At 40.9% G+C, this 24,216-nt stretch overlaps 1 long non-coding RNA gene across 10 annotated transcripts in view; it reads right to left on the reverse strand.

The window, feature by feature from the left end:
• Window positions 1-10,706: 10,706 nt before the first annotated feature.
• Window positions 10,707-24,216, reverse strand: part of LOC140617973 (uncharacterized) — an 82,128-nt gene continuing 68,618 nt past the window's right edge. For 2 of the 10 annotated variants that reach the window (XR_012018133.1, XR_012018130.1), the window contains one exon: window positions 10,762-11,518. This is a non-coding gene — a long non-coding RNA (uncharacterized lncRNA). Of the gene's footprint in view, window positions 11,519-11,932; window positions 12,367-16,799; window positions 16,821-19,124; window positions 19,224-24,216 lie in introns of those variants that run through there. The other 8 variants (XR_012018131.1, XR_012018128.1, XR_012018134.1 and 5 more) reach the window with 7 other exon arrangements.

Here is a 24,216-nt window from a genome sequence, read left to right on the forward strand (position 1 = left end):
GCTGTGGTCTGAACATCCCTTTCCAGATAGATTGAGCTGTCATTTCAACAGGAATTTATGCATTTAAAATATGAGACGCCACAAAATTCTGAACTGGCATGTCCTGTGAGGACAGATCTATAGAAACAGAAGAACCATTTGTATGGGCTGTCCATTTAAAATATTCTATACCTTACTCTGGGTGGTATCAAGCTGCTTTATACAAATACGACCCGTCACTTTACATTACAAACTTAGAAAATCATGCAAAAAAGAGAATGTCTACTTTTATTTCTATATTATTTTGGTCAAAATACATGTACTTCCAAAGACCAAAGAACTCTTTTAAATAAGAAGTGAATGTTCATGATGAAGTCTCTATAGAAAGCTAAACTCAATTAAGATTGGACTTTTTTAAAACAGGGAAGTCTTTGTTAGGAAATGAAATGACGATGGAGGAGAGAAGGTAACTTTTTAATTTTTATTTAAAGAGCCCTTTCTTATTTTAATAATTTGTCCTTTGATAAAAATTTAGATCTTGATTAGAATTCTATTACTGTATAACATATTGCCATAAATTTAGAAGCTCAAAATGATACCTGCTTATTAGCTCACGGTTTTATAGGACAACTCTCCAGAACTGGTGCAACTGCAATCTCTGCTTAGGGCCTTACATGGCTGAAATCAAGGTGATGGCCAGGCTGTGTCCCTCTCTGGAGGCTCTAGAAAGAATCTACTTGCAGGCTTATTCAGACATTGGCTGAATCAATTCTTTGTAGTTTAGAACTGAGATCTCTAGTTCCTTGCTGGCTGTCACTCTTAGCTCTTAGGTGTCACCTTCTATTCTTTGCCATGGAACTCCCTCCATCTTTAAGCCAGCAACTATCTCCCTCACTTTGTAGGCATGTCATGCTTCAAATCTGTTTATTCTATAAGAGCTTGATCCCTTTTAAAGGCTCACCTGATGGGCGGAGGATGGGGGTGATTGGGTGATGGACTCTGAGGGGGGCACTTGATGGGATGAGCACTGGGTGTTATGCTATATGTTGGCAAATTGAACTCCAATAAAAAAAAAATAAAGGCTCACCTGATAATACTAGACTCATTGAGAATAATCCCTCCATCTTAGGCAGTTGATTTGGGACCTTAAACTACATTTATAAAATCCCTTTACAGCAGCACCTACGTTAGTGTTCAATTGAATAATTGAAAGAAGCTGTTCGTATACCAGAGAATTTAATTTTTAGATCCACCTTAGAATCTTGTCTATGACAGGTCTATTCAGTAAGTGTTGATTCATGCCCTTTAGTGAAAATTTGCAACCATGGTACCATAAGATATGCCACCTTCTTCACTGATTACTTACTTATAAGTCGCAGCAGGCAATGTAATTTTGTCACCAACAAGACCTCTATTGACCCTTCTCCTTCTTCATAAGAATGTTAATCTAATCTTTTAGATGCAAACAACAGGAAGCCCTCCAGCTGGCCTAGAACTCAACCACTCTTGTGCCTGTGCAGATGGACCATGGATTGAAGGACAATTAACCTCTACTTCATTATAATGTTAAAATGTCTATCCAAGAAAGAGCACAAATGCATTAACATAACATACAATGTATGTATAGGCATGTTTCCTTAAGATGCATATGTGACCTGACATCCCTCTCTATCTAAGATGATAAAACTCTCTTTTCCCTAAATGGAACCCACTCACCTCTACTTAGGGAGTTATGGCTTTGGAATTTATTCCCTGTGATCTCTTTATTTGCTGTAAATAAAGTTGACTTTGTGTGACAACTCGATCTGGTTTAGTCTCTATCTGAACTCACCAAGGAGACAAAATCATATTTACTGGGTTACAAAGTGATGAAAGGGGCTGTGTCTAATACCATACAGAGAGACAGTGGGCTTAGGGGCTCATTGCAACCAGTCATACTCAACTTCAGTTGATAGCTGTCATGTGACAATATACACTCAGTATTACCAAATATTCTCATTTTTAAGAGAAATCACAATTCTCTTGAGGTTTAAAAGTTGTTAATGATTTCAAATTTTTAAAAATATTGGATGAACCAAGTAAAACATATTCCTGGTCTTGCTGAGATCGATGTGCCACCAATTTCCTTCTCTCTGTAGTCTAAAGGCATGCATGCATGCATTCATTCATTCATTCATTCATTTAAAAATAGTTACTAGGGGCACCTGGGTGGCTCAGCCAGTTAAATATTTGCTTTTGACTTATGTCATGATCCTAGAGTCCTGGGATCAAGTCCTGCATCAGAGTCCTTGCTCCATGAAGAGTCTGCTTCTCTTTCTCCTACTGGACCTCCCCCTGCTTGTGCTCTCTCTCTCTCTCTCTCTCTGTCAAAATAAATAAATAAAATCTTCTAAAAAATAAAAAGAAATAGTTACTAAGAACCTACATATCTTGGCTCTAGGCACTAGGAATACAAGCTGGTCATGGGAAATTTTTCTAAAAAGGGAATATATAACTGTAGGTCTAAAGAATGGTGTCTGTGGAGGGGCATCTGGGTAGCCCAGTCAGTTAAGTGTCAGACCCTTGGTTTCAGCTCAGGTCATCATCTCATGGTCATGAGACTGAGCCCCACACCAGTCACTGCACTCAACTCAGAGTCTGCTTGAGATTCTCTCTCTTCCCCTTCCTACCATGTGCACACACTCTCTAAAATAAATAAATAAATCTTTAAAAAAGATTTATTATGTGAGAAAAATTATGTGAGATTATGTGAGAAAAAATAAGTGGGAAATATCAGAAAGGGAGACAGAACATGGAAGACTCCTAACTCTGGGAAACGAACAAGGGGTGATGGAAGGGGAGGAGGGCGGGGGGTGGGGGTGACTGGGTGGAGGACACTGAGGTGGGCACTTGACGGGATGAGCACTGGGTGTTATTCTGTATGTTGGCAAACTAAACACCAATAAAAAATAAATTTATTATTAAAAAAAAACAAAAACAAAATAATGGCAATTCAAGACAAAAAGAAAAAAAAAGAATGATGTGTGTGTGTGGGGGGGTGGTAAACAGGTATCCCTCTAGATGCCAAGCATTCTAGAAAGAAGGAGCAGCAAGTGTAAAGGCCCTTAGGTGGTTGTGTGTTAAACATGTTCAGGCATCATGAGAACCCGTGTGGCTGGAGTGATGTGATCAGGGAGAGAGTAGTAAGAGAAGATGTCAGAGAGCTGTAGAGGGCCAGATCATGGTAGGCCTTGTGAGGTAAGTGTGTTTGTCAGTGTTCTCCAGAAAAACAGAACCAATAGAATATATATAAAATAAGGACTCCTAGCTTTTTATTTTTATTTTTTAAAAGATTATTTATTCATTCAGAGAGAATGAGAGAGGCAGAGACACAGGCAGAGGGAGAAGCAAGCTCCATGCAGGAAGCCCGACGTGGGACTCGATCCCAGGTCTCCAGAATCACACCCCGGGCTGCAGGCGGTGCTAAACCACTGCACCACCGGGGCTGCCTGACTCCTAGCTTTTTAAAACAGATATTTATTTATTTGACAGACAGAGAGGGAAAGAGAGAGAGAGCACAAGCAGGGGGAATAGCAGGCAGAGGGAGAGGGAGAAGCAGGCTCCCCACTGAACAGAGAGCCTTACTTGGGGATCAATCCTAAAACCCTGGGATCATGACCTGAGACCAAGGTAGATGCTTAACTGAGCCATCCAGCCATCCTTCAGAAAGACTCTTCTATTGCTAATAATCTGCCTACTTAATTTTCCCAGTTACCATCCTGTAAAGCTGCATCTGAAATGGTTACCACATTTCTGTGTTTCATGTCTCCCCAGTGTCATCTGGTTTTCTGGTCTAGTGTCCTCTTGAAATGAAGTCTAGCCCATCTCTATGACTTTTTATTTTATTTTATTTTCATTCAGCAAACATTTATTGAATATCTATTATACGGGAATGTAGCAGGTAAATAAGCCAACTTCGTAAAACTTACATTCTAGAGGGAAACTTACGATAAACAAGACAAGCAACCATAACATCTGGCAATTACATATTTCTTTATTTTTTTAATTTTTATTTATTTATGATAGTCACAGAGATAGAGAGAGAGAGAGAGGCAGAGACACAGGCAGAGGGAGAAACAGGCTCCATGCACCGGGAGCCCGATGTGGGATTCGATCCCGGGTCTCCAGGATCGCGCCCTGGGCCAAAGGGAGGCGCCAAACCGCTGCGCCACCCAGGGATCCCTACATATTTCTTTATATTTATATTTCAGTTTTACAAACATTCCTCTTGATTCCATATTGGCTTGTTATGAGCCAGTACTCAGATGGCACCTTGCTTTTGTTGAGTGATGAGATTCTTGAGGATGAGGAATAGGGGTATAAGGCTCTTTTTAAGAAAAAGGAATCCCCCTGGGCCAGGAAGGTGCATCATAACCTTATTGTCTACTGTGACATCATTGTGTAAGCCTAGAATAAGGGTGGAGGTGGGGGTAGGAGCCCTGGCTGAGTTGGCCTGCCCCAGATATGAACTTATATAGCTTTGCTGAAGCCTGGCTGGAACAGCATAGAGTAAGCTTTTAAAATCGAGGCCATGGAGGAATAGATACATCTATTTGTTAATTCTACATTTCTTCACATGTTAGATGCCATTATTGGTTGATACAGCTCAATTTTTAAAAGTTTTTGATTTTGGTAACTTTTTATTTTAATATGTTGTTAAGCTTCCCATAACCACCTGCTATTATATTCTGGTGTGGGAATAGATGTCCTGCAGCCCCACCTGGGTGTGTCTCACCAGTGTGGGCCCCACCTTGATGACTGAGTCTGGCTTCAAAACCTGCTCCTCCTGAGTGTCTCATTCTCTTGTGATTGCCTGCCATGACTAAAGTGGCAATTTCCCCAGATTTAAGAGCAGCCTCATTTCTGCTGCTTAAAAACTTGTAGTGGCAAACTTAGCAGAGTTCCCTAAGCTGGAAAAGGTAGATCTAAAATAAACTGGGTTCCGATATTACTGCTCCTGCAGTCACAATGGACAAGATGAGATTATTATTATAATGATCATCATTCCAGCAAATATGCTCCAAATATCTTGCTGAGCAATCTATAGTACTTATAGGATTTTACCAAAATGACATCATTCATAACTTTTGTGCTATTTCCTTATCTCTTTCAAAATAACTTTTCAACAAATGCTGTTTTTTTCTACAAGAGGATGGCTCTGGTGGAGCCTAAGATGTATCCAAACTTGGCAGTAATTTACTCTCAAGTCAAGTTAGTGATACATTTAAACATTTATACTTACTTAAAATGAATAGCAGGACTAAAAACATTTTTTCCTCATACTGCATCCAGTTTAACCTGAAGTGGAAATCACATCTGGTTCTTTCACCAAGGGAAGCTTTTCATTTTAGTTTCCACTTTATGAGACAATATCTACAAGTGCCAGCTTACATATCTATTCTGTCAGAAAATGCTTCAATTTGAAATGTTCGTCATGGACAAGAGTGAAAACTTACTGATTAAAACATGTTATAGATATATTTGTAACATTTATAGCAAATAAAATAATAATGGGATTCTTACAATAATGCATTCAGAACTCAACTCTGATGGTAAACCAAACAATGAAAGCTATATGTCTGAGTTAATTAGTATTAAGAATTATTAGGTACTAAGAAAGCATTATTAAGTAGTTATTAGATATTAAGAATAAAGTACAATATTTTAAAATAAAACTTACAGGCAGAAAGAGTACATATTGTATGATTTTATTTGTCTGAAATTTAAGGACAGGCAAAAATCAATATATGTTGATAGAAGTCAGAATGGTGGTTACCTTTGGGGCAGGTGTTGAGTAGATGCACAAGACACCTTCTGCAGGGGCTGGAAACTGTTGATCTGGGTTGGGGTTACAGGGTGCTGACATGTATACAACTTCATTAAGCTGTACAGTTGAGATGTGTGTACCTTACTGCATGTACATTAATTGTCTATAAAGTAAAATTAGATACAAATATACTAGGTCTATGAGGCTCCTGGCCTCTTCTTGGAGACTCATAGAAGGGAAGCAGAATGAGCATTCCATAGCAGCTGGGACCCAGATACTAGGTTCCATTGTTCTAAGAGTGGGAACTGGGAGTCTGTGAGCTCCAGAATCATGAGCTCAGGAGTGAGAATCATGTCAGCCATACTCTGTGTGGAAGATGACCAAAGATACCTGGCCCTTTTCCCTTTCCAAAGCCTTGGTATTGACCCAGGCCAAGGGACTCGGGGGGAGGGGATCTCTAAGAGTGCCAGATGAAATGTATTGCCAATTAGGTGGAATGGAGGACTGAAGGTCAGAAATTAAGTAGATTGGGAAGAAATAAAAGTAGGATATATCTAGCACTTCTGAGCTTATGAACAGAAATCATACCTGCCATGTTATGAAAACATCTTCCCTCCAAAATCCTTATTGGGGCAATTTGAGGTGAATTTTCTATAAACCCCATGGTTTTGGACCCCAAGGTAGAGATCTAATGTATGAAAGTGTAATCTTTGAGAATGGCAAACTGAAAAATATCAATTCTAATATTTTGGGGCCATGCAGGGGGCTCCCAGGGCAGAGGTAAGTGTGGGTGGATGGTGATTTGAAGGCTGAAGACACTGGGAGTCAAGAGCTGTCAACTGGAAAAGGACAGTTGCCTGGACAGAGTCTGTCTGGACCTGGACCGGCCATCCATCAGTTGCATTGGTGAGGCAGGTAAATCGAAACTTCAGGACTCTATAGTTCTAGGTGACATAGATCAGAGGTCAGAAAATCATGCAAAATCAGTATATGTCTGCAGTTAGGTCTTAAAAATCTTGACACGTAGCTGTAAAAAATACTGAAAGGGGAATAATATCTAAATATCCAAAAGGAAAGCCCTAAATACCACAAAACAAAAGTTGATCTGGATGATTTCTTTTCTACTTCTGGCTTGTGGTTGGAGCTGGTGACCAGAGTTGGGGGAGGGCAGATCTAGGTTGCAAGGGCATTCTGGGAAGGGTCTGCATCTGGTTGAAAAATAAGAGGCCAGCAGCTAGGCTTGCTTTCCATTGGAAATGAAGCAGGAGGGCTAGGATAGTGGAATGACTGTTACAAGGAATGTAAGGACCTCCATTTCAGCTTCATGCCAAGAGGGGGAAGTTAGGAACTCAAAACAGTCTTCTAGGTATTGCCCTCAGTCATGGCAAAATACAAGTTCGGGGATGCTTTTAGAATAGGAGGTGTAAAGATGAGAAGGAATCTGATGGGGATGTCAATTTGGAACTCATGTATCTGTGTGTGGGTATTCATATACACAAATGCATGTGTATTTGTGTGGTGATGACTATAACTGGGAAGCCAGAGTGGAAAGACTTGGCTTTATCCGTGACCAGGGAATTTGCAAATGAGCATTCTGTGTTGGCCAGGAGGTAGAAGAAAAATACAACTAGAAAAGGTTACTTCCAAAGGCCAGTTTTAACGAGCTGCAGTTTTGGGGAAAACAGAGATTATTCTAAAAGCTCAGTCAAGTCAAGCTTGTCCAGAGGTTAGTCTGGTTATCTTTAATTCACCTCTCTGTGTGCTAGTATTTCCATTCACTATAGTTAGGCTGCTTTTTATCCTAAAGAGCTGACCATGTGTCATTAAGACAATTGGCCATGTAACAGGTACATCAAAGAAAACTCTACATTTGTGATCTTTGAAAGTGAAGCTTTGGGTGACTGGGTGACGGTCACTGAGGGGGGCACTTGATGGGATGAGCACTGAGTGTTATGCTATATGTTGGCAAATTGAACTCCAATAAAAAAAAAAAAAGAAAGAAAGTGAAACTCTCCATAAGTTTTACTCAGGTCCAAAATTCTGAGATCCACATATTTTACAATCTAGGAAATAGTCACAATATCAATAATATGTTGTTTTCTGTACCCTGAAGTATCAATAGGGAAGATACACAAAGTAGTATAAAAGTTGGCTAAAAAATGTGCACAAATGGATTAAGGAGTGAATAGAATCAAGTAAAAGAATGGTTTGAATAAGAACATATTGATAACAGATAATACAAACTCTTTTGATTAAGCTTCAGAAGAATCTGAATAGAAATGCATTGTTTGGAATATGAATGCTTTGGTCTCAATAAAAATATCCGGTTGCAGAAATATTTCATGTGGTTTGAACTAACAGGCAAGAAATTAAAAATTCATTGGTATACGCTAATATATGTAATTGTATATTTTGGAGGTAAGTATAATGGCATAAGTTTGCTGTAATGCAACTGATTGGAAAATGATCTCTTGGAGGAAATTTATTGCTGGTCATAAGATTTCTTTGGTTGAGAAAAATGCTGGGTTTAGTAAAATCTGTAGCACCAAATGAAAGTCTGCTTTAATAAAAACATGGATCTGAGAATTGTGGTTTTTAGTAAGTGGGCTTTTGATCCATTAAAATTGTATTGGTTTCTTCTTCATGTTTGTTTTTTCTGAAATCCATCAATTTGAAGCACGAAGTAAGCACTTGCCAGGTAGCTCCAATAATGAAAGAAAGACTCTCGATAATTGTTAAAATAAGTCTTAGTAATCACTCTGACTTTATCCTTTGTAAAATTCTCAAGACAGAAAAAGAAGCAGCATATGCTGCTTTTGTTGAAGATGGTGAAACAGTCATTTATTGTCAGAGAATCCACTCATCATAGGACTTGATGATGGAAAAATATCTGTAGAATTAGATCATGCACCCGGCTTGGGCTGCCCACACCCGTGCCTTTCGTATAGAGTGCCCCGGTGCTTCGTCCAGGTGAGCCTGGGCTGGACCCCTGATGGGGACTCTGCTACTCTCCTTGGAACAGGATCCCATGGTCTAATTGACCTTATTGTTAGGAAATTGTTCATAAAACTAGGAAACTCAGAGTAAACAGAAGATTCAGACAGCATTCCTCCTCACCCAGGGTAGCAAACATATGGAATGAGTTACCAAGAAAAGTGATTGAGGCAAAGTACACAAATGAATTCAAGAGACTCCTAGGTTTATTTCTGGACACGGGAGGAGGCTAGCAGGAAGGTAGGAGTCAGATGCAGTTTGGGGAGGACAGGCATGCAAATAATTTGACCTATTCTTCAAGTTTTAAAAAAATTTGTTTAGGTTATTTTGCTACATGTTCTCATCTATCTGGGGCCTGATGGCTGTGGCAGGGTCAGATTCTGAGAGGTAAATCTGATCCTGTCATTCTCTCTGGGGGAAATGGCTTCCAATGTAGAGGCTGGGGCAGCGTCCCACCTGATCCCGAGCAGAACAAATCTGCAGGAAGAGGGAGTGGCGGGCTCTTTCACTGGTTCTGCACCTCAGAATGTCCCAGAGATCTCTGTTTTTAACTCAGTGTTTTTCCACCTTGTTTTAGGCCTAGAAAGGAATCTGAGGACTGTTCACCAGTCTTGCAATAAGTTAGCTACACAGAAGACCCCATTTCCTCCTTAGCTCTCCAAGGTTAGAATTATGAGTATATGTGTTTTTTGAGGCTGCAAGAACAAAGAATCACAGACTGCAGGGATTAAACAACAGAAATTTATTTTCTCGTAGTTTTGGACACTGGGGGTCCACGGTCAAGGTTTTGGAAAGGTTGGTTTCTCCAGAGGCCTCTCTCCTTGGCTCGTCAATGGCTATCTTCTCCCTGTGATTTCACGTGATCTTCCCTCTGTGTGTCTGTGTCCTGATCTCCATTCTTGTTTGAACACCAGTCATACTGCATTAGGGCCTACCCTAGTGACCTCATTCTACCTTAGCTGCCTCTTTAAAGGTCCTACCCTTAATCAAGGTCACATTCTGAGGTACTGTGAGTTAGAATGAATTTGGAGAGCACACACTTCAGACCACAACAATGAACAATTTTCTTCCTCAAGGAAGAAACCAGGAGACTGGAAGAAGACTGCTGTGACACAAAGTTGGCAGGGGGCCTCTGTGGTGACCTGAGGGTTTTCTACAGGGAGAGAAGCCTGTCCCATCTCCTTTCCCTTCTCTTCCACTCCACTTGGGTAAGAGTTTTAAAAGGGCTGACAAAAGGGCTATAAGGCAACACTGGGTGCTGAGATCTCCCAGCAAATAACCCTATTAAACCCTGAGGTCACAGGTTTCAGGAAGATGAGATCCCCTGTCCTGTATGCAGGCCTACCCATGACCCTCTTTGATGCTTTACAGACAGCATGGGAGAAGGAAGAGGGGAGAAGGAAGGGGGAGACATTAATTAGTGAAAAAAACTGCCTTGGCTGGGATTTTTAAAACTAACTGTTCTAAGTCAGAAATGTAGATATGTAGAAGCAATGCATGTGGGAGGTTGTGGTGGTGGATGCCATATCAGGGAATAAGGAAAAGAGCACTGTTGGTTAATTCTCCAGGACAGAATTTACTAGTCTAGAAAGCAGCTCCAGACATGAGGCTCTTTTAAGCTTTAAATGCGTGGGGGTTTAGTGCAGCACTCAGCTTAGTGGCTGGTTTTGACCGAGGTGAGAGGGTCTCTGGCTTCATGCAGAATGAAATCAAATGTGAACCAGTAGAAGGAGAAAGAAAAATTTACTGAAGAGATAGAGCATGTACAGACAAGACTGTTCAGGACACTTGGAAAGGAAAGGAACATGAGTCTCATCTTTCTTTGGGATCTGCAGGGTTTTTTTTTTTTATTTTTTAAAAATTTATTTATGATAGTCACACACACAGAGAGAGAGAGAGGCAGAGACACAGGCAGAGGGAGAAGCAGGCTCCATGCACCAGGAGCCTGACGTGGGACTCGATCCCAGGCCTCCAGGATTGCGCCCTGGGCCAAAGGCAGGCGCCAAATCGCTGCGCCACCCAGGGATCCCGGGATCTGCAGGTTTTTATTAAAGGTTTTTATTGTCCTCTCATATATCCAAGAACTGATTAGAACAAGGACAAGGTCCAGGTATCCATCACAAGTCGTTTATTCCTTGAAGCTGGGGTCTTTTGGCATCATGATGTCTAGCACCAATGGTTGAGATATTACCTATTGTGCTGGGAAACTCCAAAGATACCAATAACTCTTTGTCCCTTATAAGGAGGACATTAAGCTGTGTGTAAGGCAGGGATACACGGTCTAGCAAGAAGAGAAGCAGGAAAAAAAAAGAAAAAAAGGAAAAAAAAAACAGCTTTTTTTTTTTTTTTTTTAATGGGGTTCCTTTCATTTCCCCATCTCAGTTTGAGGCCAGGAAGTTACACATGCCAGCGCTTGTCATCTGAGCTTTTGCCAAATATGAGGTTTTGTGTCATAGCCATTTGCCCCTACTTCTATGTATGTTGCTTTCACCAACTCTCAGAATTTTTCTCATTAAGTTTATAGGTTTGTCCAAGGCCTGATGTGAGTGGGGCTCAAAGACAAGGTTAAAGTCAAGATGGATGATATAAACAGCCCAGACAAGAAAGTAAAGGCAGACCCCTTTATGCTGCTTCTTTTTTTATGCAATTGACAGTTTCTCCTTCCCCCAATTTCGTTTGGGTCTCCAGATGTTAAATTGCCTCTAGGATAATAAGGTGGTTGCACTCTCCAAATAGAGCCTATTAAAAGAAAACAACAAAAGTCAAAATGGAGTCACATAAACTTGCAAAACCAGGTTTTACTGCCTAATCTAATTGCAGTTTCAACCTCCTCCCAAAGTGTAATCCTAACTGGTCAGCAGGAGTTTTCCAATCAGCACCAATGATGTCATCTGTCACATGGGTCCTCTTCCTCCCTCCCTCCCCGCCCCCCCAGAAGATGAGGTAATTTGCATGGTAAGACCACTACATACCCCTGAGGGAAGAAAATTTTGCATAAAACATTCTTTTCTTTTGCTAATAATTTCCTTGCCCAACCCTCATTTTTATAAAAGTCTCTCATTTTGTACAAATAGAGCATCTCTCTATTTGATAGATGGGGTGCTGCCCTATTCATGAATCACTTAATAAAGCCAATTAGATCTTCACATTTACTTGTTTGGATTTTGTTCTTTTGACAAGCTTGATGCCCAGTTGCTCAGCCTGCGTGTCTTCCAGGTGGTTCCAGATCAAGCTACAGTTTATTTCCACCTAGCACTAGGACTCTTTGTTTAAGGAGTCCTCTTACAACAGGCCACCATGGCTCTTGGAGCTATTCAACCAAGGCTGACCCGAACTCCCCCAAAAGAGACAGCTCCCTTTCCAGAAGGTTCCATTTCAGGCTCCATGAAAAGTTCTGCTCAAATAAGAGGACCTTGGAAGCACATGTTGATAGAACAGAGTCCAGCTTCTTGTAACTATCTCTCAGAGATATCTATATACAGAGCCATGACTTGTATGCAGTAGATCCTTGGCATTGATACAGGCTGGCTGGGTCTGTGAACCCAGAGGGGGCTCCCACAGGACCAGCCAGGAGGGGTCTTGGCTTCCTGCAGGATGGAAATCAAACATGAGCTTAGAGGAAGTAAAAGAGTTTATTAAAGATCTACAGAGAGTATAAGTATGGACAGAGCACACAGGAGACTGAGAAAGGTAAGAAAAATGAGTCTCATCTTTGCTTGGGGCCTGAGGATGGCGGTCTCATGCAATATCTTCTCAGTAATCTGGGAACAAAGATGAGTGTGTAGGTGTTCTCCATAAGTCACTTATGCCCTGAAGTCAGGGGTCTTGAATAGTCAGCAGTAGTGCAAAATGTTCCTGAAGACCCAGCCTAGTCACTCCTGAGATGTTATGTGCTGTGCTGGAAGACTCCAAAGAAATCATTAAATCCTTAACCTTTTTAAGGAGGACACGTTTTATTTGTTCTTATAGCATGTATAAGGCAGTGGTGCAAGTCCTAGCAAGAATAGAAGCAGGAATACAAACATACTTCCAAAAACTGGAAAGAACTCAAATATAAAAGCTAACCTTAAAGGAGCTGGAGAAGGAACAGCAAATAAAACCTTCACCCAGCAGAAGAAGAGAGTTAATAAAGATTCAAGCAGAACTCAATTAGATACCAGAAGAACTGTAGAACAGATCAACAAAACCAGGAGTTCATTCTTTGAAAGAATTAAAAAGATAGATAAACCATTAGAAACCATGGAACCGTGGTTAGAAAGAAGAGAGAAAAGACTCAAATTAATAAAATCATGAATGAGAAAGGAGGGCTCACCAACAATAGAGAGAAAAGATTTATTAAAAAGAAGAGAGAAAAGACTCAAATTAATAAAATCTTATTAAAAAGAAGAGAGAAAAGACTCAAATTAATAAAATCATGATTGAGAAAGGAGAGCTCACCAACAATACCAAGGAAATACAAACGATTTTAAAAACTTATTATGAGCAGCTATATGCCAATAAATTAGGCAACCTAGAAGAATGGACGCATTTCTGGAAGACCACAAACTACCAAAACTGGAACAGGAAGAAATAGAAAACCTGAACAGAGTGACAACCAGGGAGGAAATTGAAGCAGTCATCAAAATATTACCAAGACACAAAAGTCCAGGGCCAGATGGCTTCCCAGGGGAATTCTATCAAATGTTTAAAGAAGAAACCATACCTATTCTACTAAAGCTGTTCGGGAAGATAGAAAGAGGTAGAATACTTCCAAACTCGTTCTATGAGGCCAGCATCACCTTAATTCCTAAATCAAAGACCCCACCAAAAAGGAAAATTATAAACCAATATCCCTGATGAACACAGATGCAAAAATTCTCAACAAGATACTAGCCAACAGGATCCAACAATACATTAAGAAGATTATTCGCCATGACCAAGTGGGATTTATCCCCGGGATGCAAGGCTGGTTCAATGCTTGTAAAGCAATCAATGTGATAGATCATATCAACAAGAGAAAAAACAAGAACCATATGATCCTCTCAATAGATGCAGAGAAAGCACTTGACAAAATACAGCATGCATTCCTGATAAAAAAAACTCTTCAGAGTGTAGGGATAGAGGGAACATTCCTCAGCATCTTAAAAGCCATCTACGAAAAGCCCACAGCAAATATCATTCTCAATGGGGAAGCACTGGGAGCCTTTCCCCTAAGATCAGGAACAAGACAGGGATGTCCACTCTCACCACTGCTATTCAACATAGTACTGGAAGTCCTAGCCTCAGCAATCAGACAACAAAAAGACATTAAAGGCATTCAAATTGGCAAAGAAGAAGACAAACTCTCCCTCTTCGCAGATGATATGATACTGTACATAGAAAACCCAAAAGACTCCTCACCAAGATTGCTAGAACTCATACAACAATTTGGCAGTGTGGCAGGATACAAAATCAATGCCCAGAAATCAGTGGCATTTCTCTACACTAACAATGACCTGAAGAAAGAGAAACTGGGGAGTCAATCCCATTTATAATTGCTCCCAAAAGCATACCTAGGAATAAACCTAACCAAAGATGTAAAGGATCTATACCCTAAAAACTACAGAACACTTCTGAAAGAAATTGAGGAAGACACAAAGAGATGGAAAAATATTCCATGCTCATGGGTTGGAAGAATTAATATTGTGAAAATGTCAATGTTACCCAGGGCAATTTACACATTTAATGCAATCCCTATCAAAATACCATGGACTTTCTTCAGAGAGTTAGAACAAATCATCTTAAGATTTGTATGGAACAAGAAAAGACCCCGAATAGCCAGGGGAATATTGAAAAAGAAAACCAGAGCCGGGGGCATCACAATATCAGGTTTCAGGTTGTACTACAAAACTGTGATCATCAAGACAGTGTGGTACTGGCACAAAAACAGACACATAGATCAATGGAACAGAATAGAGAATCCAGAAATGGGCCCTCAACTCTATGGTCAGCTAATACTCAACAAAGCAGTAAAGACTATCCACTGGAAAAAAGGGCAGTCTCTTCTGTCCTTTTTTCCAGTCTCTTCAATAAATGGTGCTGGGAAAATTGGACAGCCACATGCAGAAGAATGAAACTAGACCATTCTATTACACCAGACACGAAGATAAACTCAAAATGCATGAAAGATCTAAATGTGAGACAAGAATCCATCAAGATCCTAGAGGAGAACACAGGCAACACCCTTTTTGAACTTGGCCACAGCAACCTCCTGCAGGATACATTCCTAAAAGCAAGAGAAACAAAAGCAAAAATGAATTATTGGGACTTCATCAAGATAAGAAGCTTCTGCACAGCAAAGGATACAGTTAACAAAACTAAAAGACAACCTACAGAATGGGAGAAGATACTTGCAAATGACCTATCAGATAAAGGGCTAGTATCCAAGATCTATAAAGAACTTATTAAACTCAACAGCAAAGAAACAATCTAATCATGAAATGGGCAAAAGACATGAAGATAAATCTCACAGAGGAAGACATAGACATGGCCAACAAGCACATGAGAAAATGCTCTGCATCACTGGCCATCAGGGAAATACAAATCAAAACCACAATGAGATACCACCTCACACCAGTGAGAATGGGGAAAATTAACAAGACAGGAAACAACAAATGTTGGAGAGGATGTGGAGAAAGGGGAACCCTCTTGCACTGTTGGTGGGAATGTGAACTGGTGCAGCCACTCTGGAAACCTGTGTGGAGGTTCCTCAAGGAGTGACAAATAGACCTGCCCTATGACCCAGCAATTGCCCTGCTGGGGATTTACCCCAAAGATACAGATGCAGTGAAGCGCCGGGACACCTGCACCCTGATGTTTCTAGCAGCAATGTCCACAATAGCCAAACTGTGGAAGGAGCCTCGGTGTCCATTGAAAGATGAATGGAGGGATCCCTGGGTGGCGCAGCGGTTTGGCGCCTGCCTTTGGCTCAGGGCGCGATCCTGGAGACCCAGGATCGAATCCCACGTCGGGCTCCCGGTGCATGGAGCCTGCTTCTCCCTCTGCCTATGTCTCTGCGCCTCTCTCTCTCTCTCTCTCTCTGTGTAACTATCATAAATAAATAAAAATTAAAAAAAAAAGAAAGATGAATGGATAAAGAAGATGTGGTTTATGTATACAATGGAATATTCCTCAGCCATTAGAAACGACAAATACCCACCATTTGACTCAACGTGGATGGACCTGGAGGGTATTATGCTGAGTGAAGCAAGTCAATCAGAGAAGGACAAACATTATATGGTCTCATTCATTTGGGGAATATAAAAAGTAGGGAAAGGGAATAAAGGGGAAAGGAGAGAAAACGACTGGGGAAGATCAGTGAGGGAGACAGAACAGGAGAGACTCCTAACTCTGGGAAACAAACAAGGGGTGGTGGAAAGGGAGGTGGGGGAGGGGGTTGGGGTAACTGGGTGACGGTCAGTGAAGGGGGCACTTGACGGGGTGAGCACTGGGTGTTATGTTGTATGTTGGCAAATTGAAGTCCAAGAAAAAAAAATAGAAAAATAAAATTAATTAATTAATTAATTAATTAATATGAGGTCTTAAGATCACTTATCATGCATCTAGGATGAGTGAAATGAGGAAAATCTAGAAAAACCTTTTAAAGGGAGGCACAGTGGAAATTTAGAGTAAGAAAATGAGGCTCAGATGAAGGAACTCTTCTAAAGAGTGTCATGTGGAAAGGATGGAAAGTTACTCACAGTGGAGGGAGCTAGCAAACACCACAAGGACCAAGGACTCAAGGTCAGCTTCCTCAGCAGGAAGCCATGTTGATGACTTGAAGCCTTGATACATTTGATGAAAATAGTACTTTTTATCTCCACATTCTTCCTCCCTAAAACCCACAGTCCCATCCTAACAATGAAACAAACAGAAATTGAAGGGCATTCTACAAAATATCTGTCCAGTGCTCCTCAAAATTGTCAGCATATTAAAAGACAAAGAAAGTCTGAGAACTATCACAGACCAGAAAAGTCTGAGGAGACAAGGCAACCAAAGGTAATGTGACATCCTGGATGGAATCCTGGAACAGAAAAAGGACAATAGGGAAAAAAATGAATACACTATAAATAAAGTATACAGTTTAGTTTAAAAAAAAAAATAATGTACTGAGGGGCACCTCGGTGGCTCAGTTGGTTGGGTATCTGGCTCTTGATATCGCCTGAGGTCATGATCTCAGGGTTGTGAGATCAAGCCCCACCTTGGGCTTCACACTCAGCACAGAATTTGTCTCTCTCCCTCCCCCACAACTTGCTCTCTCTCCTCAAATAAATTAATTAAATCTTAAAATTAATAATGTATTAATATTGATTCATTAGTTCTGATAAATGTACCATAGTTGTGTAAAATGCTAGCCACAATGGAAGCCGGGTGCAGGATATGCAGGCACTCTCTGTAGTGTATTTGCAACTTCTCTAAAATTTAAAACTATTCTGAAATGAAAAGTTTAGAAGAAAAATTAGAAAAAAAATGAGTCCAAATCTAAAGTTTTATTTTTTTAAGATTTTACTTTGAGCAATCTCTACATCCAACATGGGACTCAAACTCACACCCCAGAGATCAAGAGTTGCATGCTCCACAGACTGAGCCAGATAGGCACCCCTAAATGATAGCCCTTTTTTTTAAGTAGGCTCTACACTCTATATGAGACATAAAATCACACAAATCTAAATTTTTAAAAAGTCTTAGGATTCAGTAAATTTTATCTCAGATGAGTTAAGTTTATCCTTTCTTTCCAAATCTGAAAAAGGTATAAAGTTTTTCATCAAAGATTCTGTTTTCTGGAAGTTCCTAAAAAACTGCAAATAGAATTACCATATGATCAAGCAATCCTACTTCTGGATGTATGACCAAAGAAAACAAAATCATTATCCCGAGGAGACATGTGCACTCCCATGTTCTTTGTAGCATTGTTTATAACAGCCAAGACATGGAAACAACTGGTGTCCATTGACGGATAAACAGATAAAGAAAATGTATATGTACTATAAATATGTAAATGTAAAATACAGTTATAGATATACACACACATACACAGTGGAAGATTGTTTTAGCCATGAAAAAAGAAGGAAGTCTTGCCATTTGTGACAACATGGATCAATCCTTGAGAGTTTTATATTAAGTGAAATAAGTCAGACACAGAAAGACAACTACTGTATGATCTTTCTTGTATGTGGAATCTAAAAAACCTGAACTCTGGGCTCCTGAGAAGCTCAGTCATATAAGCATCTGACATTTTATTTTAGCTCAGGTCATTATCTCAGTGTCATGGGATAAATTCCTGCAGCAGGCTTCTCGCTCAGTGGGGATTCTGCTGGAAATTCTCTTTCCCTCTCTCTCTGATCCTCCCCACCCTCTGTCTTCTGTTCTCTCTCTCTCTCTCTCTCTCTCTCTCAACCTTTTAGTCTCAAATAAATTTTTAAAGATAAAATAAATAATTAAAAGCTGAACTAGAAATAGAAGTCAGATTTATGTTTACAAGAAGCAGGGGTGGGGATGGAATTGGGTGAAGATGGTCAAATCACATAAACTTTTAGTTATAAGGTAAGTGAGCTCTGAAGATATAATATACAACATGATGACTCTAGTTAACAATACTGCATCATATATTTGAAAGTTGGTAAGAGAGTACATCTTCAAAGTTCTCATCATAAGAGAAAAATAATTATAACTATGTGAGGGGAGAGAGATTAACACAATGTATTATAATCATTTGCTCTTACACATCTATCAAATCAAATACATACACTCACATGAACTTACACAATGTCATATGTCAATTATATCTCAATAAAACTAGAAGAAAAAACAAAGGAAACAAGACTCTGGTTTCTGCCAGCTTCAATTTTCCTGCTATTTATCCTTTTACTCAGTATTTTCCAGCTTGAGTTCAGTCCCCTTCAGGAACCCTTTTGGACAATTCCAATCATCACCAACCTCTCCCTGTCCTCTGCAATCTGCTCTGATGGTGACCAACATCTTTTCCATGTTCCATGTTCAACGTCATCATGTTGCTAGCTTGACCTCCCCTGTGGCAGAAGTATTTATACCATCGAAATTGGCAAACAAAAAAAAAAAAAAGAAAGAAATTGGCAAACACTACAAATGAGGGTTTTTATTTTCCAGAGAGCTAGCTTACCACAACTTATAGTCTATACCACTCAATTTAGCATATACTATATTCTCTTTGTATTCTACATTGATATTTCAAGTCACTGCTTCTAAGATAGGCAACATGAGGTCCTCAAGAGTCAAACTGCACAGTTGAATATATTCCACTTGCCATACTGCCAAAATGAGAGTTTTTGTTCAACAACTGCCTGCATACCGAGAGGTCCAAAGCCCGGATCCCCGACCACATGGTATCATAGGAGCTCGGTAGCATCCATTCTCAGCTCTTGACATCTCTGGGGCTCTGTTCACCCATCTGAAAAGTAGTACAATTGAAGAGGATGGGTTGAACATTCTTGAATTCTCCTGGATTGGTGAGTGACAAGGACCAGCTCTTATGGCACCTTCATTCCAGGGCATTGCATGGTGACTCAAGGGATGTTAATAGTTCCATGATCAAGTACATTTGGGAAATGCAGATCCAACCAAGTTTAATGAATCTCTCCAACTGTAGGACTTCTCAGTCTTTAATCTGCTTGACACATTGGAACATTTAGAAATGGAAGGGCAGACAGAGGCTAAAAACCCATGTGGGTGTCAGATTTCAGGAAATGGCGCTCTTAGTTAATTTCAGGGCACACCAGGGAAGATGTAATCATCAAATTTAGATCTTAAATTGGACAGCCATCTCCTCTGTCCCCTATTCATTCTCTCCTTAGCCTTGGGATTGAAATAAAGAATTCAGGAGAAGGAATGGGGGGGCTGTGGGCAGGAGGCGGGCAGGCTGGGCCTTCTGGCATTTGGACTAATTTTCAAATGGCTGTACGGCCGAGACTGAGTCCACAGAAGCAATTTGTTCTTATCAGTGCCGATGGCAAATATTTATGTTGCTCTTTTCTGTGACATTGCCTTGTTTGCCTTCACAATCCTTCACAAATTGAGGAGAGTGCTGTTCTTCATATGGACATAACTATCAGATCTCCGGTTGCCACCAGTACTAGGAACAGCTCAACCAACTATTGCTTTCTCCTTCAGCAATCAATCCTCTTTTCTCACTCTGAATTTTAGACCTGCTTAAATATTTTCCAAATATTTGGCTTTGTCGGTGACTGGCTGAGCTGAAAAATAATAATGATGGCTTGTATTTTTATTGAAAATGCTCTTATCTTTTGACAATTGTTTTCACAACTACTATCTCATTTTGCCATCTCAAAAACTTGTAAGATAGAACATTCTCATGTTACAGAGGGGAAAGAAATGCAACCAGAGCATTCAAGATGCCTATGGCTCGCCAGAGCAGAGCGGCAAGTGAAGCATGGCTCTTGGCCTCATAGGGACACTGGAAGGACCTGGGGAGGTTTTCAAAGTGCTGGTGCTTGAGATCGTCCTCCAGAGATCCTGGTTTAAGTATAAACCTGGGCCTTGGGAGATTTTAACATTCTTCAAGTTATTCTTCTTTTTTAAAAAAAAGATTTTCTGGGCAGCCCCCGTGGCGCAGCGGTTTAGCGCCGCATTCAGCTCGGGGCGTGATCCTGGACACCCAGGATAGAGTCCCGCGTCGGGCTCCCTGCGTGGCGCCTGTTTCTCCCTCTGCCTGTGTCTCTGCCTCTCTCTCTCTCTCTCTCCCTCTCTCTCTCTCTGTGTGTGTGTGTGTGTGGCTCTATGAATAAATAAATAAATAATCTTTTAAAAAAGAAAAAGATTTTCTTTATTCACTTGACAGGGCACAAGTAGGAGGAGCTGCAGGTAGAGAAAGAAGTAGAAGCAGGGCTCCCCCACTGAGCAGGGAGCCCAATGTGGAGCTCCATCCCTGGACCCTGGGATCATGACCTGAGCCAAAGGCAGACGCTTAACTGACTAAGCCAGGCATCCCCTCTTCAAGTGATTCTAATGTGCAATTCTGACTTTCAAACTCAGCTTACTTTCTGTGAAACAGCCCTGTCCTATTTACATATTTTTCTCAGCTTCTCTCTCTTTCTATCCTAATTTTGATAAGAATATGTGAAATGTGATATTTTTATCTAAAATATTCTCCCTCTGGGGCCCCTCAGTGGCTCAGTCAGTTAAGTGTCTGCCTTCAGCTCAGGTCATAATCCGAGGGTCCTGGGACTGAGCCCCATACTGGGTTCTCTGCTCAGCAGAGAGTCTGCTTCCCCCTCTCTCTCTGTCCCACCCATGCCCCCACCACTTGTGCTCTCTCTCAAATAAATAAATAAAATTTTAAGCCGTAAAATAAAAATTAAATTAAGTTAAATATTCTCCTTCCAACCACAAGTCCCAACCACCCACAGACAGCACTCTGAAGACTTTATCAAAGCAGCAAAAGAGGGGTGAATTCACACTACCAACCTAGAGTCTCCTAAGTGAGATGACATTTATAGACAAATGACTATAAATACTCTTGACCCAGGGATCCCACTGCTAGATCTATCCTATAGAGATATTTCTTCAAATATACAAAAATAAATGTATAAGGATGTTTGAACAACTAGCAGTAATAGGCAAACAATAGTAACAACCTAATGTATCTGTGAATAAGAGAACAGTGAGATCATGGGACAAGCATAGTAGAGAATATCATGTTATCGTTAAAAATAATGGAATATATTTTTGTAAGCTGACAAAAAATGTTTTTGATATTTGAGAAAAGGAAGTGGCAGAAAAATAATACAGAATGATCCAAAATTTGTTTAAAACAAGCCCCACTATGTGCTTACATCTGGATTTCTATTCAGAAAAAAAAAAAAAGAAAATACATACACTCAACTTCTAGAGGTAGTAGCTCCAAGCATTAAAGATAGGAGAGAGTAGAGGGCACAGAAAACTTTCATTTTTCTGTATTATTTGAATTGTTGCAATACAAAAGTATCACATGTGTATTTTTTTCTAAACTTTATTTCTATAACAACAAAAAATAGCTCTGATCATTGTAAAATGGTAAATCCCATGTGAGAAGAGATCATATTCACCAGGAAGATAGGGGCTGGCATTAGAGAGGGGCAGCTCTCTTTCAGGGCAAGCATGGCTTTGAACTACAGCAGTGGAAGAGCAGGCAGCCCAAGTGCAGAGCCTGAGGGGTATTCCCCGTCCTGGGAGCTCCCCTGGAGAGGAGTAAAGGGAGTGTGGCCAGCAGTCCTGGGGGCAGCGGTAAGGAGGCTCAGGTCAAGAGTGAAGCTTTGGTCCCCGGCCAAAGACCGTCCAGGTAGGATTTATAAAGCCAGTGTTTTGAATGCAGGAATAATGCAATCAGAGCTCTGATTCCAGAGCTTCCTCTGGCAAGAGCATGGGAGGATAGATTCCTGGAACAGAAGTAGAGAAGGAGGCCCTGCTACCAGCTGAGATTAGCTGTACCAAGCAACGGCAATGCAGCCCACAGTGTTTGCACAGGGGTGCCCAGGGCAGAGCTCATTTCTGGAGTAGCCTCGGACCCCCAGGCTATAGAGGCCAACAAAGGCACATGAGAAAGGAGTAGGGGTGCCACCATCTAAGTCCAGGAGCCAGATCACCAGTGGCAGCACAGAAAGAGGGCTGGGGGGATCCCTGGGTGGCGCAGCGGTTTGGCGCCTGCCTTTGGCCCAGGGCGCGATCCTGGAGTCCCGGGATCGAATCCCACATCAGGCTCCTGGTGCATGGAGCCTGCTTCTCCCTCTGCCTATGTCTCTGCCTCTCTCTCTCTCTCTCTGTGACTATCATAAATAAATAAAAAATTTAAAAAAAAAAAAAGAAGAAAGAGGGCTGGGGTAGGAAGCAGCAGGCAGAGGCTGTTGTGTCCCAGGTAACTGCCAGCCAACTGGCTGCACAGCAGGCAATTCGGATCCTATTTCAGAGCACTACAAATCAAGGAGAGATTTGAATCTCCTGAAAACATTTCCAGCCTTTGAGCCAGACCAAAACCACATTATAAAAAAAAAAAAGAGAAAAAAAGGAAAAAAATTCACCTAGTCCATACTTCCCTTTTCCAGGTATATTCTCTTTTCCTCTTTCTATCTGGAGCTCAACAAAAAAATAATCAAACCCAATGTCCTGTTATTAGAACCTGAGAGAAAAGAAAATACCCAGGCCCACAGAGCATTGGCTAAGCCCCCAAGATGAGTGGGGGGAAATGATGTCTCCTGTGATTTTTATGGGGGGGGGGGGTACTGGTGAGCAGAGAGGCAAGAAGAGTCAGGAAGAGAGGGGATGAGGCCACATGGATCCCCTCCCTGTAGAGCTGGCGCCTGGTGATCTTGCGGGGAGGGGCCTCACCTGAGCTTCCCTTACCCACCCAGAGAGTGAGAAACCTCTTTTCACTCCTGTTCTGGAAGAGGCTTGTGGCCAAGGACTTCATCTGCAGCCCAGGGTCCCTGCCTGCCCAGGGGCCCAGGACAGGTGGCCACACTCGGGCCTTAGCACCTAGCTGGACTGCCCTGCCTAGGCTGCGAGTATGAACTGCTCAGCATGTGCATCTAACATCCACACAAAAATGATGCACTGCAAAGGAGCTTCCTGGCCTTGGCTTTTTAAAAAAAAAAAAAATGAGTTATCTCAACAGTTTGAACTATCTCCTACACAATCTCTTTCTTCTCATTCTACAAAGAATAGATAACATGTGTTGAAAGGCAAGGTTCAGGGATGGACTGAGAGATTTTGAAGGGAAATGCTATGTCTCACTGAAGCTTGTATTTCTTGAGAGAAGGGGACATGGAAGTTATCTATGAACTCTGAGTCTTAGGGAAGACTCCAAGGAGACTAAACCATAGCTCTGGTTCCAAAGTGAAGTGTTGCTTTAAGAATTGCTGGGGTGCCTGGGTGGTGCAGTGGGTCAAGCGTCTGACTTGAGGTTTGGGCTCAGGTCCTGATCTCAGGGCACCTGATCTTGACTCATGAGATTGAGCCCCAAGTAGGGCTCCACGCTCAGGAGGATTCTTCTTGAGATTCTCTCTCTCCTTCTCCCTCTGGCCCTCTCTCCCACTCTCTCAAACAAATAAATCATAAATAAATAAATAAATAAATAAATAAATAAATAAATAAATAAATAAATGAGTTGCTGAAAGTTCCTTTTAAAAAAGAGTATTTCCATTTTAATTCATTTTCCTCTCATTTATGTTTTCTGACAGTCTCACTTAAATGAGGTGTATCTGAATGAATTATTCACTCTATAGAATTTGACTACAGAATCTCTGTTCCCTTCCATGTTTTAAAACAGAATTATCAGTACAAATTTAGGGGCATCAAAATAGTAGATAAATTAGACAGAGAAGCTTGACAAAACCAACTCTTTCTGATTCTAATTTCAAAAGTGGAAAAACACACTAAAATCTGACAGTCTT

This window comes from Canis lupus, chromosome 26 (assembly GCF_048164855.1).
Source record: "Canis lupus baileyi chromosome 26, mCanLup2.hap1, whole genome shotgun sequence".
NCBI lineage: Eukaryota > Metazoa > Chordata > Mammalia > Carnivora > Canidae > Canis > Canis lupus.